At 40.3% G+C, this 17,536-nt stretch overlaps 1 protein-coding gene across 17 annotated transcripts in view; it reads left to right on the forward strand.

Moving 5' to 3' along the window:
* Window positions 1-17,536, forward strand: part of PTPRT (protein tyrosine phosphatase receptor type T) — a 605,850-nt gene that overhangs the window by 81,130 nt on the left and 507,184 nt on the right. The window lies entirely within an intron of this gene.

Raw genomic sequence — 17,536 nt, forward strand, 5'->3', positions numbered from 1 at the left:
AAAAACTTAGAAGGCATAAAAACACCTTGTTCAGATCATGGCTCAACATCTTCCACATTACAGACTCATGCTAGGAAACCGTAAGACCCTGCCTTTACAAGCAATTTAGCTTACATTTGGGTAGCAGTTTTGGAAAGAACTAATTTATTCCAAGTATTATTCAGACTAGATAAAGAAAAAAAGAGGACCGCCCTTGAGCCAAGCCGGATATATGTTTTTCATTGTTACTAAAATGTAACTTATGTAGATATGTTGGAATAGTAAATATCAATCTGTGACTACTTTAGAGCCTAGTATCAGAGATGGAAGAAATCAAATGTTGGCTAGTCTACTTCATTGCTCAACAGCATGAGAAACCTCTTTCTAGACCAAAATTGCAAGGCAACAGCTCCAGGGTATTTAAAGCACAGGAGCCCAATATGCTCTAGAAGTGGCCTCTGAAACAGTACACTAGTCATCCATGGCTGTTAGCTAACTTGGGCTCTCATTTTATACTGACTCCAGATAGCTGGCCAGGTGAACCCTGTATGAGAAGAAATCCTTCAAATGATGTATAATATTGGAAGCCAGCACCTGGCATCTTGCTTCTTCTTGCAGTTTGGGTTCCATGGATTGGCTGGTTAAGTGTCCCACTGAGAATCAAATCCAACACGAAAAAGACCTGATACTACATTTTGAAATGCAATATTATTTTATTGAAATAATGAGAAGATGAGTGCTGGGGCCAATGATGTTACAACAACATCCTTTCAGCTGCACAGAAATGCAGGAGGTTGGACTCGATAACTCTAAGGGTCCTCTCCAACTCTCCAATTCTACGCTTCTATGACTTTGGGATCTGCAAGTCCTTCATGCCATGCCAACATCCTTGTTCTGCCAGAATATTCATCCACTGGTAATGACTCTTCTTTGTCATACTTTCCCAGAACAAATGAACCACCGTTATATTAGTCATTCTTTATCCATAAGTCAAAGTAATTTGTTTGAGTGCAAGGACCATTTTGTTGCAGGAAGCTCCCTTTTTTATATATAAAAAAGGGGGGAAACCAACTTTCAAACACCCTTCCCGAACTGGCTTGCATATGACAAATGGCATTCACTTTACCCTGAAGATTATCAGTTGATTTCTTCCTGCCTCCTGCTTAAATATGCAACGCTGCTAAAAGACTATTTTTGCTTTAACTATCCCTGGGCCCTTTTGTGTCCTAATTTATGCTACATTTCCAATTAGGCCACAAGAAGCTAGAAAAAAAGTTGCATTTATTTTGTCCTATCTGTTTAGATCTTCTATCTTAAAGCCCCCAGCCACTGCATTGAAGTAACCAGCTCTTCAGTTCTCTGAAAGAAAAAGGTCAGGGCTGGCCCAAGACATTTTGGCCAGGGAAGAAAGAGTGAAGATCTACATCAGGAGCAAGACAGAGAATCAAATCAAGCTTACTTGAAGGTTGAAGTGGGAATCAAAGGTTGTTGCAGGTGAGGAGAATGGGCCAGCTCTGATCATGCCAGGTGGGTGTAGAGCCCAGGACACCCTAGAAAGCAACCCCCAATGTATCCTTCCTAAAGTGTGGGAGGGGACCAACAGTGCCCTCTATTTGCCAAGAGGCTACTGTAGAGGTGGCATTGCAGGTGGACTGCTGAGAAGGCAGCAGATCTTAGTAGGGGATGAGTTCTCCATTGTAGATAATGATTAATGATCAGTTTGGAGAACCCAGCTCTCTCATCCCTGGGACTTTATTCCACTGGGTTATCATTGCATTTGCCCCAGGACCACCCTTCAGAGGAGATTGGTAGGAGGCCACCTAGTGAGCTCCAAAACCCTAACCTCCAGCCCTTGCTTTACTTATATCAAGGTTTTCTTCCCTATGTAGCCTAAGAAGAGAAGCTATGAAGTACATAGCAAAATGTAACGGAGCTAAACCCAATTTTTCTGCCCCATAAATTGAACCATGTCTTGTTATTACAAGTTCTTGTAGAGCTGGCTCAGAAATGTCTGCATTTAGAAGAAGATATATTTTGTATTCTGAAAACAGAAAGAAGACTCCTTTTTTGGGCACTCGGCCTGCCTTGGCCCTCAGATATCACCCTGCTGCGCATTAGTTCAAGTTCACAACTCATTCATTATTGCTTAGTCTTCAATTTGCATTGTAACTCTAGGAAATGAGTGAACCATTGGAATGCTTGAAAGGCCTTCATTGCTGATTCACCTCCAGCCGCCTAAACTACAGATGAATTAATTATAAGCCGTGGTGATGGGAGAAAAATTAGACAGCAAGGATAAAAATCCAGGAACGGGAACAAAGCTTTGAGGGAGAAAAGGCAGCATCTAATTTTGAAGATATTTTCCTTTTTCTCTGTGTCTAGAAGTGTTCTGCCTAATTTGAATAGGCTCCCTTGCCACCAACTGTTTTGGCACATTTGAAATGTTATACTGAATTAGGATTAGTGTTTCAAGCAAAACCTGCAAGGCTATCATCTCCCATTGAGTTCTAGGAAATGTTTCACAGTATTTCACGAGCCCCATTGATTTAATGATAGCATAACTCCCTGTAAAAAAACAAATAAGGACCTTAATCCCACACACTGTTTCTCATAAAGTATTTGTTAAACTTCCTGCAACAACCATCAGTGGCCTTCATGGTCATTTATAACACACCAACATATAAAATGGGGTATGACATCTCTGTATTTTAACATTTTTAATGTGACGAAGTTGTTGATTTTTATAGGCTTCTATTGCATTGGTTTGTAGATAGACAGGTGAAGCTTTTTAAGCTTGGCTTCCTTATAGTATCCAATTAGAGACTCTGTGGCCTTGATAACTCTAAAATTATTCCATCTGAGTTAGGAAACATCTGCCCCATCAGTTCCCACAGGAACACTTTGCAGTAAGGATTACAGAACAGATACTAGCTTTTTTTTAAAAAAAAGCAGTCACACAGGAATGATGCATTCTGGGAAGCTCTGTTTTAACCTTCTTTTATAAAATAAAGACTATACTGTAAGGAAAGGTCATTGTATTCACCCTCTGCTCCTGAACTGGTTTATACCCTGGAGAGTTACAGCCAATCAGTGTAGACAAAACTGAACTCGATAACCCAATGGTATAACTCAGTATAAAACAGTTTCCTAAATCCCTATGTATACAGTGAGAGAATTTCAATTTTCAGTGATTAATGTGCTGTATTCACTCACAGGATTCATTGTTTCCAGATAGTGTTTACCATATCGAGTACTTTCATATAATATAATTTTAGAGCAAATATACCAATCCTTTGCACTCAGTGGCTACTGAGTTAGCAGATCCTTGCAGTTAATGACTGATAACATGGGCCAATCCAATTTTCAATTGGTTTTCTGTGGCATTCCTGCATAGCGCAGTGGTATCTCCTACTCCCAGTTCAATTATATAGTGGTATATAAAAAGTAAATAAAGTAATATTACAAAGGGTAAGCCTGCATTACACAATCTATGTCAGACTGCGTAGCCAGTGCTTGCTTTGAAAGTATGTGGCACAGGTGAGGAACACTTGTAATGGGTCCAGATCCTGTGAATTCCATGTATAATGAGTTTGCCTTAAACTCCCTCATACCTGTACAATGTTTGCAAAATATGCAGCAGTTCAAAATGTCGTCACCCTTGCAATCTGTCAAATTCAATAAAAAATTTTCGGCAAACTGATCTTCTTTCAAACAGCTGCTTGGCCAGTGAGCAAACACATTATCATCCTCAGTGAATTCCCTGCAGTTTGTTGTTGTTTACTGTTGGCCACAAGAGCCATAAATCCAGCCATTCTGTTAAATCATTTATTCTGAGGACTCTTGAGTCTTGCCTCTCTGACAGGCCAGTGTGCTTTCTGGATTAAATTCTGTACGTTTCTCATCTCTCGCCCCCTTACCAGGCTCCTGGCTCTGTTCAATGCTGCAGGCAGCCACTGGTTCCTGTATATCGGTACTCGGGCCTTACTGTTCAGGAGATGGCCATGATGCATCTGTCTGTCAAAGTGACAAGCACAAGACAGCTAGCATGAGGCAGCTGCTTATACTGCCAGTGTTCTAGGGTCAATGGATGTGGAGAGAGACGACACTCTTGTTTCTGTTGCCTTGGTAGTTTGTATTTTATGATCCTGTCATCTTTCCTGATAAGGCCTGAAAAAGCCCTTCGTGCTATCCTCTCCCCAGCCCCAACCCAACTCCCCCCCCCCCATTAAAGCCGTGGGTAGATGAAGGGAATGCCTTCTCAGGGTCTGTCAAGGCAGGCTAGTGTGGGACTCTGAAGCTTTGATGGTATTAATTAATATCATTAATATTGTATTAGCTCATTATTTTTAATGTTAAGCCTAAAGTAATAGTTAATGATGCTGCAAAGTACACTAATAAAATTGCTTGTAGTAATTAAGGGAGAAGTAGGGAGGGTCTCGTGAGTATTCAGTCACATACAGTTACAAATAAATCAAGGCCTGGCTCACAACTTTATTCTCTACGGTATTTATTCTCTACTTTGCCACATCCCTCAGTTGTTTTTATCATGGGTCCTGAGTCCTGATAGTTCCATATTGGAAATGCTGTTGAAGGCCTTACATCACCATGGGAATAGGGCCCATGCATATGATATGGTGGCCTTGTGGAACCTGCTTCAACATCTGTCTGGAGACACGTAAAGTAGTGCATATTACTGTGCAAATTTGTACAGTTTTGACTATATCAGTAGTGATAGGTTGGCCCACCAGCTTGATCTGGAAGAGGCTCAGGTAAAATGGTTAATTTTCTTAACTTTAAGCCGTTGCTGAGGTTCAGCTTGGCATGTTCCAGTGCTGTCATAAGAGGCCTGATGAAACTTAAAGGTTTCCTCAACTTCTGTAAATTTCCCTAGTGCTCACACTTGCATACGTCTTCCCTTTCCCCAAAGTGCAAGTCTGGCAGCATGAAGGATGCAATTGCATGCACACATACACACTGAAGTTCTCTTATATCTGGAATGTCAGCATTCATGGGAGCCATGTTTTTCATGGCTCATCATGGAAGCATGCAGCATTCTCCTGGGTGTGAAGGTTCTATAGAAGATGTTGTTTCTACATGTCTCAGAAGTAATATCATGGGATATATTTTGCACATGGACTCTGGGATGGAAAAGTAAATGGGACAGCCCAAAAAAAGGAAAGAGTTACTGTCTAGGCAAGAATGGAATGAATTTTTCATTTTAAATGCATTGGAACTGTCCGGGAATGGGTGCTATCCAGTAGCTGAATACAGTGTGGTTGAAGTCTTCAGTATCCTCTCAAATAAGCAACAATTCTCGTGTTTTGCTACATGAGATGAACCTATTCCAAAATGGGTCTGAAGTTAGGGAAAGGTTGGGCTTGTATTTACTGGAAGGGGCTTGGGAGGCAGAATAGGCCACTTCATATTTCAATCCACATTCACTCTTTAAATGTGGCACAATAATAATTTTGGAGCTTTAGCACTGTTGTTTGGATCAATAAACCACATAGATGAGTATTGTGGGCTGGCTGAAGCATGGGGCTCTAAGATGATGATGGTGGTGGTGGTGGTGGTGATAATTTTTAATATGTTAAATGTTACTGTATTTCATCTTTTCAAGAGGGAGACATAGTGTATATAATATATTGATTATTCTTTTGGTGATAAGATAATGTTGCTTAGCACAAGCACCACTGTCCCTTTTTACCTTCCCCCTGCCCTCACAAAGTGGATAATTTTTGGATCAAGTAATCTTAATGCATTGAATAGATTTTATAATAGATAACAGGAGAATATAGCTGAATACCCTTGAGAGAGACAGTTTTTGTTGAATATTCAAACATGTTTCGTAGCTTTAAGAATCACTTTTTGGTATTTATGGATTCATCGCATGTCAATGGCAGCTGATTTTAGGTGAAGGGCAGGAAGGATAATTGAGGATGGAGAAAAGAACAGAGGACAGTATTTCAGCAGAAGGGGCAGTGGTTTCCTAAAGCACAGGTTAAGTGCAATGTTGGATCTTACTGCCCTCCTCTTTTTTTGTTTTAAAAGAAGCTTGAAATGTACAAAAGATAGAAGTGTTGTCAGATAAATATCTTAGGTTGTATTGTTAATCCTGCTTCCTAGACATTAAGTCCTCCCATTGGATTCAGTGTTGCTTATTTATTATTGTTTATCATTGAGTAATGTGTGTTGCATGCTCAATATCCAGCACAAAATGTGGTATAGAAATGGGTGGCCCAGCCTAAGGCCATTCAATGTCAGTTTCAGATTCACCTAACCAGCGCTGTCAGTAGAAGCCCTGCAGAAGGATTGCTCTTTTGCAACAGGGCTTTCCCCTCTCCTACCCTCTCCCCTGCACACCTCCCCCTCCCCCCAAAACCTGGCTTTGTGGGGTTAGGGAGAATCCCCAACACAACATGTGTGGGGAGGAGAGGAGGGATTGTTCCATCTGGCAAGCTGTGGTGCTTGTGCAGATGGAATGATTGGAAGAGTGCAACACTCAATTCCCCTGTAGCTTTTGAGAATTTCTGACAGCATGTTTTTGAAGGAGAAAGCTGTTTTGACCACAGCATCAACCTCAGACATTTTGGCACCTGAGGCAAAGCTCAACGTGGTTCCCCCCTCCCTTCCAGAGAAGAAGGGGTGAGTGAAGATCTAAATCAAGAACAAAGCGGGCATAAAGATGTACATCAGGATCTGCTGCCCCGTTGACCCTGATACCTTATGGGTAAGCCAGCTCTACTTTACCACTCCATGGCTTCCATGTTACTTCCTTTCTCTAAACTCAGGTTAGTATTTGTGGAAGCATCTTTCACGGTTTATATGTTCTTCCAGTGAAATTCCCGGGAGGGAAAAACATGTTTTTATGTCTATTCTGAGACAGGAAATTAGACCATATTTTCAAAATAGTGGGGGAAAAGGCTAATGCTGAAGCAGTGGGAAGTGATATTTATTTCTAAGCCTATTTAACACAGGGGGAAATTTGGAGCAATTGGCATTTTTCAAAGCAAACAAATAAACAAAACACTATTGAGTTGTCTTCAACATCAGCAAGAGAGATCGGGGTAAGGAGGGCAACCTGGTTTATGAAAGTGCTGTCTGGGCAGATTGGAGCCTCACTTAATATTCATTGAACTGACAGCAAAGTCACACATTATGATAGCACAAAGCTGTCCTCGACATTCTTGTCTTGTTCTGCTTTAGGATCAATGAGTCGATAGTAACGAGCCTGATGAGAATCATGGGCTGAGTTCTAAACCTTGATTATGACATCTTTGAAGAGACGGCGTGTAGCTAATTACACCCCGCTTCTTCCATATGATGATATGCTCCTAAGGACAGTGATTCCACTCTGTTATGGGGTTCGGCCATAACCATGGAATATATTGATAGTGGTAGCCACAGACATCACTACTGAGCTTCCAGGAAGATTCAGGTGCAAAACCGGGAAAGAATGTGTAATGTTCCATCAATAATGATTAATATTTTCTTTCTCCTTGCAATGTGACCATTGTCTGCCAGTTCGTATCCACACTACCTCCTCATAGCTGTATTTTCCTACATGACTGGTATTGTTTTTGAAGTGTTCTTTGTTATTGGAAAGGGGTGCTTTTAATGCAGACAAACATTTAGGTGAGTGCAGCTAGCTGCTTTCTTGACATATTTCTGCAACGTTAGAAAACTCAGTATTCCTCACCAATTTGCAGAAAATCATGTCCTCCACTAACTGCTGGAGTATACGTCTCAGACAATGGACCAATACCAAGAGCATGAATAGCAGACTTAATGTGGATTCTACAGAAATCTCTGCTCTATAGAGTCAGAGAAAATAAACTCTGAGGCAGAATAGAGAAAAATCTATTAATGGAATTTAAAAAGTTTACATTGAAAGGTTTAAAGTCATTTTCTCCTTTGCAGAGTCCTTTGTAAATAAAGCCTAAGCATTCCAGTGGCATAGCAATAAGCTGTTTTAATGTGCTACTTTCATAGTCTTTTGTGAACTGGCACAGAAGAGCCTGTGCTCCAAAGGCATTGACCGCACAGGCCTTGAAGCCAGATTAAAAGTGTGTGTGTGGACTTCGAATGTTTTAATCAAATAATGCTAAAAACATATAATAGCAGCACAGCTACGCTATGGCATTTTTGCTACATCAGTGTCATAAAAGCCATGTCTTGTTACTTATCCAAAACTAAGGCTCTTCAAACAAATTCTTTGTATTCATTAAGATCAGTTTCGTATATCCAGATTTGAGTTACTCTACTTTATCCTTACAACAACCCCATCAGCCGCTTTTGTTATATCACAACCTTTGTCTGCTCTTTGGAATTGCTAGGCAATGTCCTATAAGAGGCAATGGAATGTCTTAAAGTTCCCTTTCTCCTTCCTCACCTGGGCTCATAATTAGTTTGTGTCCCAATCCATATCAATAAAGAGGCTTTGGCTTCTGTCAGCAGCTAGGGTTACTTCTTGGGCTACCTTTGTATATCAGCTGTAATGACCAGCATTAGGTCATGCAGTCACCCATGTAAGAGTTAATGAGCATTTTCTTCTTCCACAGCATGTGGAGAATTTGTGGCTCTGTTAGCTTCTTGCTATGGAATTTAAGTGTCTTGTCCTTAGCTGCAGTAGGCCTTGAATTTGAATGCCAAATTATCAATCTTTGGTGCAACAGTGACCACATAAAGCTACAATGGCATTTAAATGCAAATGAGCAAAAACAGGTGAATAACTTTGGAGTCATGTGCTGCTGGTGACTGTATCAATTAGGCTTGGATTTAAAACATGCTGTATCATTTACTGTGAAAGGCAGGTAGTGCAATCTAGAAAACTGAATTAAAAAACCAGGAAATGTGAATATATATATAATAACTATCTCTTACACGCACTGGAATCAATACACGTCCCACTCACTCAAGAAGATATTTGGTGTTCTTATAAACTTCTAGTACAGGGGTAGCCAACTGGTGTCATCCATCTGTTGTTGGACTACAACGCCGATCATTCCCAGTCAACGTGGCCAGTGGTCAGTGATGATGGGTATTGTAGTCCCAACAATATCTGGATGGTGTTGCATTGGCTACACCTGCAGTAGTGTGTGTGTGAGAGAGAGAGAGAGGGAGGGAGAGAGAGAGGGAGGGAGACAGAGAGAGAGAGAGGTGAAGAAGAATTATACTCAATGTCAACTCACTGTTTGCCCTTAGCATTTTGAAGGAAGCCTTAAGAGGCTTGTTGTTATGGCTGAGTTATCATTCGGTTGTGTAAATTAGAGCAAGGCGGTCCCTGCTGTTGTCTCACAATGCTTACGTTAGTAAATGTGTTTATTCTGCATTTGTGTTCTGGGCTGCTTAAAAAAAATAATAAAAAAATCCTGTAGCTTCCAAAAGTAATTGTGACATCCTTCTTGCTTTGCAACATTATTGCTTTGGGAAAACACGAAATTGCTTCTACTGCAATGTGGAAATTTTTCAACCTGCCTGGGTTAGATTTGAGGCACATGGTAAAAGAAACATACTGTGTGCTCTTCACCTTCACTAAGATTATCTACAGCCCTCCTCAGACATCATCAAAGCATCTACCATTGGCATGGTCATCTGTGGCTCTACAGATGTTGTTGGCCTGCAACTCGCATCATCCCCCAACCAGCCTGGCTAATGGCCAGGGATAATGGGCAGCGTCTAGAGGGCCACAGATTCCCCACCCCTAATCTACAATGAAAGATATTAAAGAAGAAGGGTCAAGCTTGGGAGGCACCATAGTTTAATGCTGGTGGACATACATTGATATCTCCAGTTAAAAGGATAATGTTTCAGGTGAAAGGCAGAATTCAAATTGACTGTGAAAGGCGAACAGGAGAAGAAATAGCAGGTGATGGGTAAAAATAATTTGAGAGAGGGGCTGGGAAGAGAAAATGTAAACAACAACAACAACACCCCACCCTTTTCCATTTACAGTGGTACCTCGGGTTAAGTACTTAATTCATTCCGGACGTCCATTCTTAACCTGAAACTGTTCTTAACCTGAAGCACCACTTTAGCTAATGGGGCCTCCTACTGCCGCTGTGCCGCCGGAGCACAATTTCTGTTCTCATCCTGAAGCAAAGTTCTTAACCCGAGGTACTATTTCTGGGTTAGTGGAGTGTGTAAATATGTAACCTGAAGCGTATGTAACCCGAGGTACCACTATAGAGCCCATTGATCTGCAAATTCTGCCTAAAATGGGGAGGTTGAGTCACAATACCTCCAGGGCAAGTGTCTATACTTAGCTTGAGGAAAGCTGAGCTAGGCAATTCCTTGCCACAAGCAAGTATGCTATGGCAAAGAATTTCCAAAGATGTATTCTGGCCCATCAGTGGAAAGTGATGTTAGCCATTGCCAGTGGATTATGCCCAACTCTGCCTGCAGCTCCCACCATGTTGTGATGGGCTCTGTCCCTGCACCGCCATTGTGTGTCTGGTAGGCCTCAGTAATTTTCAGCCATCTCAAGTGGGAGTTGAAAGTTTGAGAACCTGTGTAACTGGGGACACTGCATAGGCTCTCTCTGTGTGCTTATGGTATGCACTTTAATGCACAAAAGAGATGCCACATGTTGGGACAGTTATTAGCAGACTGACTTATTCTTGAACGCCAGAAGGTGAAAACATATGACTTAGATAGTATTATGAAGTTGAATTTTATAATAGAGTTTAGGGGTTCTGTAACAATTAATCCAGCACTGCTTGTGAAATATCTGTGCTCCCTCCTGACACCTATCCACATTTCATGCCTTTGAATATTAGGGGACAGTGTGTCCTATATTTTCTGTCCAGCAGCTAATGCCTTTTTTTTGGTCTTTTCCCATCTAATGTCTTACATATGCTGAATTCCTAGTAGGTTTGTTAGTAAGAATTTAATCCAAATTACCTTATTAATCCTCCTTTTGTAAATACCACAGGAAAAAAAGCAAACTTCATATTCATACATCTTTTCACTATTATGGTAATGGCTTTCAATTTATGGCTAATTAATGCTGCTCTGTACCTAACCTACCCCTTATTAGCAGCTGCAAACAGGGGAATCACTGTGTGCATGAATGGTTGTTGCTGACGTGAGCATTGGCAGATGAGTTACCTAGCTGCCTCCATTCCACAAAGGTGAAGAGGAAGAAAAATAGGCGGGCGGGGGTGGGGAGAAGGAGCTTAACTAGTCATGGAAGTGCGTAAGACGCTTGCATTTACCACATCTGTTCTCAGCCGCAACGACAGCAGAGTTTGTGTTGTGTTGTGATTTGTGGGGAGGAAGGGTGAGTAGTTTGGATGTCGGCTACTAATTAAATGCAACACACTTAGCAAATGGAACGTTATGAAATGCAAGCCAGCCTTGTGGAATGAGGAGGATGTAGAGAGAAGGTGGGTGGGAGGAGGAGGAAATATGATAATGCGGCACACAGACGCGCTTTGATCTTGGGTATAATTCAAAGCAGTCTAGTCCCACTGCCAGTGGCATTAGATAAAAGCACCATATTCCCTAGGTGGATTTTACTGGCACTGCAAAGTAATTAGCTTTTGCCTGTTTGTAAAGTGAACATAAACAGGTACTGGGAAAAAAATCACACTTTCCCTTCTGGATTAATTAAAGGCTCATCTGCCAAAGGGATCAACAGTGGTGGGGGCTTGTTCCTTTTTTCATTATTGTTAAGAAATTTGCTAAAAATGGGACATCAGCTGGTGGTGGATAAGCTCTGAAGGTTCAGGACACTGCTCCTACTCAAACACTCTTGATATTCAGTTAAAGCCCAGGTTGACCATTAAAGACAAAATCATGGTGCATGCCTTTACACCTGTGTTTTAATTGCATTTTCCATTTCTAACATAAAGTATTAACTTATTAATGTTTTTATTTTATATTTTAATTGTATTTTTAATTGTTGCTGCCATGAGAATTTATGGGGCTGCCATGAGAATTTATGGGGAAAATACATCAATTAGGTAATGAATAAATGTCACCTCAGAATTAAGTTCCATTTAATTCAGTGGGATTTACTCTTAGTTATGAGTCTATAAGACTGCAATGCCACCCTTATTTACCTAGAAGTAAAGTCCTTTGAATTCAATGGATTTTGCTTTGTGCAGATATGGTTAGGATTCTAGCCTCAGTCACTAAGCAAATCCCCCTACTTTCCTAAATGGAGGCATGAGAATATCTCTCTTCGCTAGGATTACATGGATTTGCTGACCAAGAAGTAGCAATAGTTTGCATATTGGGGGCATGTTTGCAGGTGTATTTGATTCCCTTTCCTTTCTCTGGCTTCCAGAGTAGTGCTGTGCTGAAAATCCCCTCTCCTTATCATTCTGCAGCAAATAAATTATTATTATTATTATTATTATTATTATTGTTGTTGTTGTTGTTGTTGTTGTTATTGTTATTGTTGTTGTTATTATTATTATTATTATTATTATTATTATTATTATTAATATTTGGTTAGAAGCTGCCACTCTGGGCAGCTTCTAACCAAATATTGAAAACAATACAGCATCATTGAGAAAGCCTAGATCATTGCATGTTATTCACTAAGTTCCCATTCTGAAATCAACAAATCTGTCCTATGGTTGCAGCACACACTTGGGAAAAAATGGAATAACCCTGATGTAACCCTAGTGGAGGGTGGGATAAGGGTAGTTCCTGACATATACTTCTGAAGACACAGGTGTTTAAGATGTGCACTGGTATCAGTGAAGATTTTGTGTAATATAAATTAAAATACACAGGACAACCCTGCTTCTTTCTGCTTTCTGAATTCTGTTCCTTATTGTGGGTTTTGACATACTCTCCCTGAATCTCTTTAGGTTTTTGACATTGGTTTGGTTCAAGTTTGGGAGGTGGTGTAGAATGATAGCCATAAGTTGTGATTGGATCAGAGCAGCCTGAGGCCCTCTTATTACAAGGAAGAAGTAGCCATTTAACAGGGTTTTCTAACAGGGTGTCACTGGCCATACACTGAAAGGTTGTCAGTGAACTACCCTGCATGCGGGGATATGGGCTGGGCTGCCTGCATACACTTACATCTCACAGTGCACCCCCATATCCCATTTATCCTGATGAGCCCCTGTTCCCCCCAGCTGGGGGACTGGGAGGGATACACGCCCAAGACCTAAACCAAGGTCTTCCTACATTTGGAAATTGTGGCCTAATTTAATTCCATATAATGTTGTCAGAGTCTTTATTCCTTTCCTATGAGCCCTGGGGGCTGGGGCTGTTGTGACCTGGTCACACAATGAGGCAAAAAGCCCCTGTGTCTGAGAAAGAAGGGCTTTGAGAAAATGGAGGCTAAATTTCAGCACCATACCAGTCTTATAATTGTCTGCCCTACAAGTTTTTTGTGTTGCTTGTGGAGAACAAGGATGGTAAACATGTGACCAGGAAAACTGGGGAATGTTTTTGATGAAGGTCAGTTTTCAAGATAGTTCCCTGTCAAGTTGCTTCAGTTTTCTGTCTTTAAAGTGCATTGAGATAATACTCAAGCGGAGGTGTTGGCTATTCTCCCAGTCATTGTGGCTCATGGGGTGGGATATTTTGTGCATCAGGAGAAATCATTGAAATCTCCACACCATATGCGGTGTAATACTTCTTTCATCATTTCATATTCTTTGATGGGGAAATTGAAACACCTGTACTTCCAAGAATTTGGAATAAGTTCAACAGTAATGATAAATGTGTGCATTTGTTGGTATTTGTCTCTGATGACTGTCAAAAGAAATTTCACAAAGAAAGTCTTATAGTGAGGTCAGGCAGACTGTGCTCTTGGTGAAAACAGTATTTAACATTGTAAAGGATTTTTTAATAGTTGTAATAGAATGTGTGTATTATCCCTTTTAGAAGAATCACAACCAGCAATCCAGCCTGTGTCTTTTCCCTTACATAAGGCCACATCTGCCCTATATATTGAGAATATTAACATACCACTTTAAAAGTTCTTGGCTTCCCTCAAAGCATCCTGGGAACTGAAGGGAGAGGGGAGTTTGTTAGCAAGCCTCTATTCCCCTCACAGAACTACAGTTCCCAATCAATCCCTCTTCCCAGGCAACTCTGCAGATGGTAGCACTGTGAGGTGCATACAGATCGCCTAACACCCTTCTCAGCACCCTTAACACCCTTCTCAGCACCCTTAACAAACTACAGTTCCCAGGATGTTTTGGGGGGAAACCATGACTGCTTAAAGTGGCATGATAATGCCTTCAATGTACAGTGGTACCTCGGGTTAAGTACTTAATTCGTTCCAGAGGTCCATTCTTAACCTGAAACTGTTCTTAACCTGAAGCATCACTTTAGCTAATGGGGCTTCCCGCATTCCCTGCTGTGCCACCAGATCACGATTTCTGTTCTCATACTGAAGCAAAGTTCTTAACCCAAGGTACTATTTCTGGGTTAGTGGAGTCTGTAACCTGAAGCGTCTGTAACCTGAAGCGTATGTAACCCGAGGTACCACTGTATAGCACAACTGGGGCCATGAATTTCCCTGTGCCCTTCAAAAATCTTCTGAAGCAATTGTCGCTGATGGATAATTTTCATAATGTGAAACCTAAAACTGTTACTTCCTTTTAAAAAAAAAAAATATTAAAAGTTTAAAGATTACAGAAAAAAGAAGAAAGAAAAAAATGAAAAGTTAAACAAAACAAATCAATACCTTACAATACATAGAGAGAAAAAACAAAAAACAATACTGCAAAACAAAAACAATTAAAAGCACATCCAATATTTCCATATCTTTGTCTTTCATTTACTTGTTTCATCAACCTCCTCACACCTCCCTTTTTTGTATTCTAATTCAATTAGCTATTTCAGCAAATCCTTTCCATCTTTCTCAATTTTTGTTCTATAATTTATCTTAACACAATCTAACCTTAATTTTTCCACTTTGGCCCATTAACAATCTATTTTTACTTAATTCTTTATAACATTTCTGCTAAAGCCATATAGCTTCATTCCAGCATCCTTCTAACATTCATTAATTTTGCAGTATTTCTGTAAATAAACTTTAATTTTTTTCCAATCTTCTTCCACCGACTCTTCTCCCTGGTCTCAGATTCTGCCAGTCATTTCCGCCAGTTCCATGTAGTCCATCAACTTCATCTGCCATTCTTCCTGGGTGGGTAGATCTTGTGTCTTCCAATGCTTTGCGATAAGTATTCTTGCTGCTGTTGTAGCATACAAAAAGAAAATTCTATCCTTCTTTGGCACCAATTGGCCGACCATGCCCAGGAGAAAGGCCTCTGGTTTCTTCAGGAAGGTATATTTAAATACCTTTTTCATTTCATTATAAATCATCTCCCAGAAAGTCTTAATCCTTGGGCATGTCCACCAAAGGTGAAAGAATGTACCTTCAGTCTCATTATATTTCCAGCATTTATTATTGGGCAAATGGTAGATTTTTGCAAGCTTGACTGGTGTTATGTACCACCTGTAGATCATTTTCATTAGATTCTCTTTTAAGGCATTACATGCTGTAAACTTCATACCTGTGGTCTATAACTGTTCCCAGTCAGCCATCATAATGTTGTATCCAACATCTTGTGCCCATTTAATCATAGCAGATTTCACCGTTTCATCCTGGGTGTTCCATTTCAACAGCAAGTTATACATTCTTGACAAATTCTTAACTTTGGGATCTAAAAATTCTGTTTCCAGTTTTGATTTTTCCACCTGGAAGCCAGTTTTTTGTCCAAATTATATGCCTCCATTATTTGGTAATAATCGAGCCAGTCTCGCACTCTATTTTTTAATTTTTCAAAACTCTGCAGTTTTAATCTGTCTCCCTCTTGTTCCAGAATTTCCCAATATTTCGGCCATTTGGCCTCCATATTGAGTTTTTTTCTGAGCCTTTGCTTCCATTGGTGACAACCATCTTGGGGTCCTTATATCTTATCCAGACATTATATCTTATCCAGTCCTTATATCTTATCAAGACATTAAACAGTGCTTTTCTGACAATATGGTTTTTAAACGCTTTATGTGCTTTAACCTTATCATACCAAATACATTGTTGTATTTGCCAACCAAATACATTGTTGAAACCTTCCAAATCCAACAAATCAGTATTTTCAAGAAGCAGCCATTCTCTCAGCCAGCAAAAGGTGGCTGATTCATAATAAAGTTTAAGGTCTGGCAGGGCAAATCCACCTCTTTCTTTAGCATCAGTTAATATCTTAAATTTTATTCAAGGCTTCTTGCCCTGCCAGACAAATCTAGAAATATCTCTCTGCCCCTTCTTGAAAAAGTCCATTTTGTCCAAGATTTACAATGTTTGAAACAAAAACAGCATCCTTGGCAATACGTTCATTTTTATCACAGCAATTCAGCCTAACAGTGATAACTTCAAATTTGACCATTTTTCTAAGTCCTTTTTCACTTCAATCCAACATTTTTCATAGTTATCCTTAAATAAATTCACATTCTTAGCAGTCATATTAACCCCTAAATATTTCAACCTAAAACTGTTACTTCCTTCCCGTCCTATTTTTCTAACACTTCTGGGGTTAAGACTTTAATTACAGACACCACAGAGAACAGATGATCATGCCAATGAAACTTTTGCAAGTCTGAATATTCACCTCATACTTCTACCTCTATGTTCATTTGCCACCATAAATTATTTAAATCAATATTGCTAGCCAGATCCTTTTCTCTCCCACAAATGTGGTTTTTCTCTGCCCACCTGTCAACCCTCCTTGCAGGGTCCCAAGATGGCCACATTTGTGGTGGGTGGGCAGCAGTTAGACTTTTGAGTGGGAGCCAAGTTTGGTTTCCAACCACAGCTGGCAACCACCATATTAATGCACCCAAAATACATATACAGATAAATGTAATTAAGTGCTTTCTTTTGTCCCTCTAAAATCTGCTGCCATTCAGTTTCATATGAATTGCCATGTGAAGAAGAAGCAGCAAACTGGAGGCAGGAAATAACAATAACCTGCAACACCCTTCGCCCACACAGCTTTTCTTTGTTGTGCTATGGCAGCCCACAATAGTTTTATAATTCCAGGTACTGGGGTGTGCAACATTTCAATTTTTCAATTTCAATATGATCCTACCTTAGAGATTTCCATCATATGTAGGAGGTGGTAGCCTTTTTATGATGACCTTTTGGAGCCTGCAAATTAAACATTCTAGTCACTGCTGCTCATACCCTTATCACCACGAAATAGTTTGCTGGGGTGGGTGCAGGGGGGAAAGAAGAATCAGCTTTTGCAAGCTAGTTTGGCCATTTGCCGCTTCACAGTGTAATTGTGCATGACTCTCCCTCATTAGACAGCAGTATTTACCTCTGGGAAATGGGGCTTTGCAGAACAAGATGAATTAAATTGAAACTTTGGCAAATGTTGCTGCATTTGGCAGCTCTGAAATAAATGAGCACTTTCTCTGTAATTTGGTAGGGCTGGGAAGGAACAAGCAACGCCTGGGCTTTTTCTGATAGGCTCCAGAATGTACATTATTAGAGGGTCAGCTGGGAAGTTCAATAGCAAGAATCTATGGGAGTAAAGGGTTTGTTTAAATAAGAATTAGGGCATTTAACCTGCCTTCG

This window comes from Podarcis gaigeae (genome assembly GCF_964106915.1).
Source record: "Podarcis gaigeae genome assembly, chromosome: 6".
In the NCBI taxonomy this organism is placed as follows: Eukaryota; Metazoa; Chordata; class Lepidosauria; order Squamata; family Lacertidae; genus Podarcis; species Podarcis gaigeae.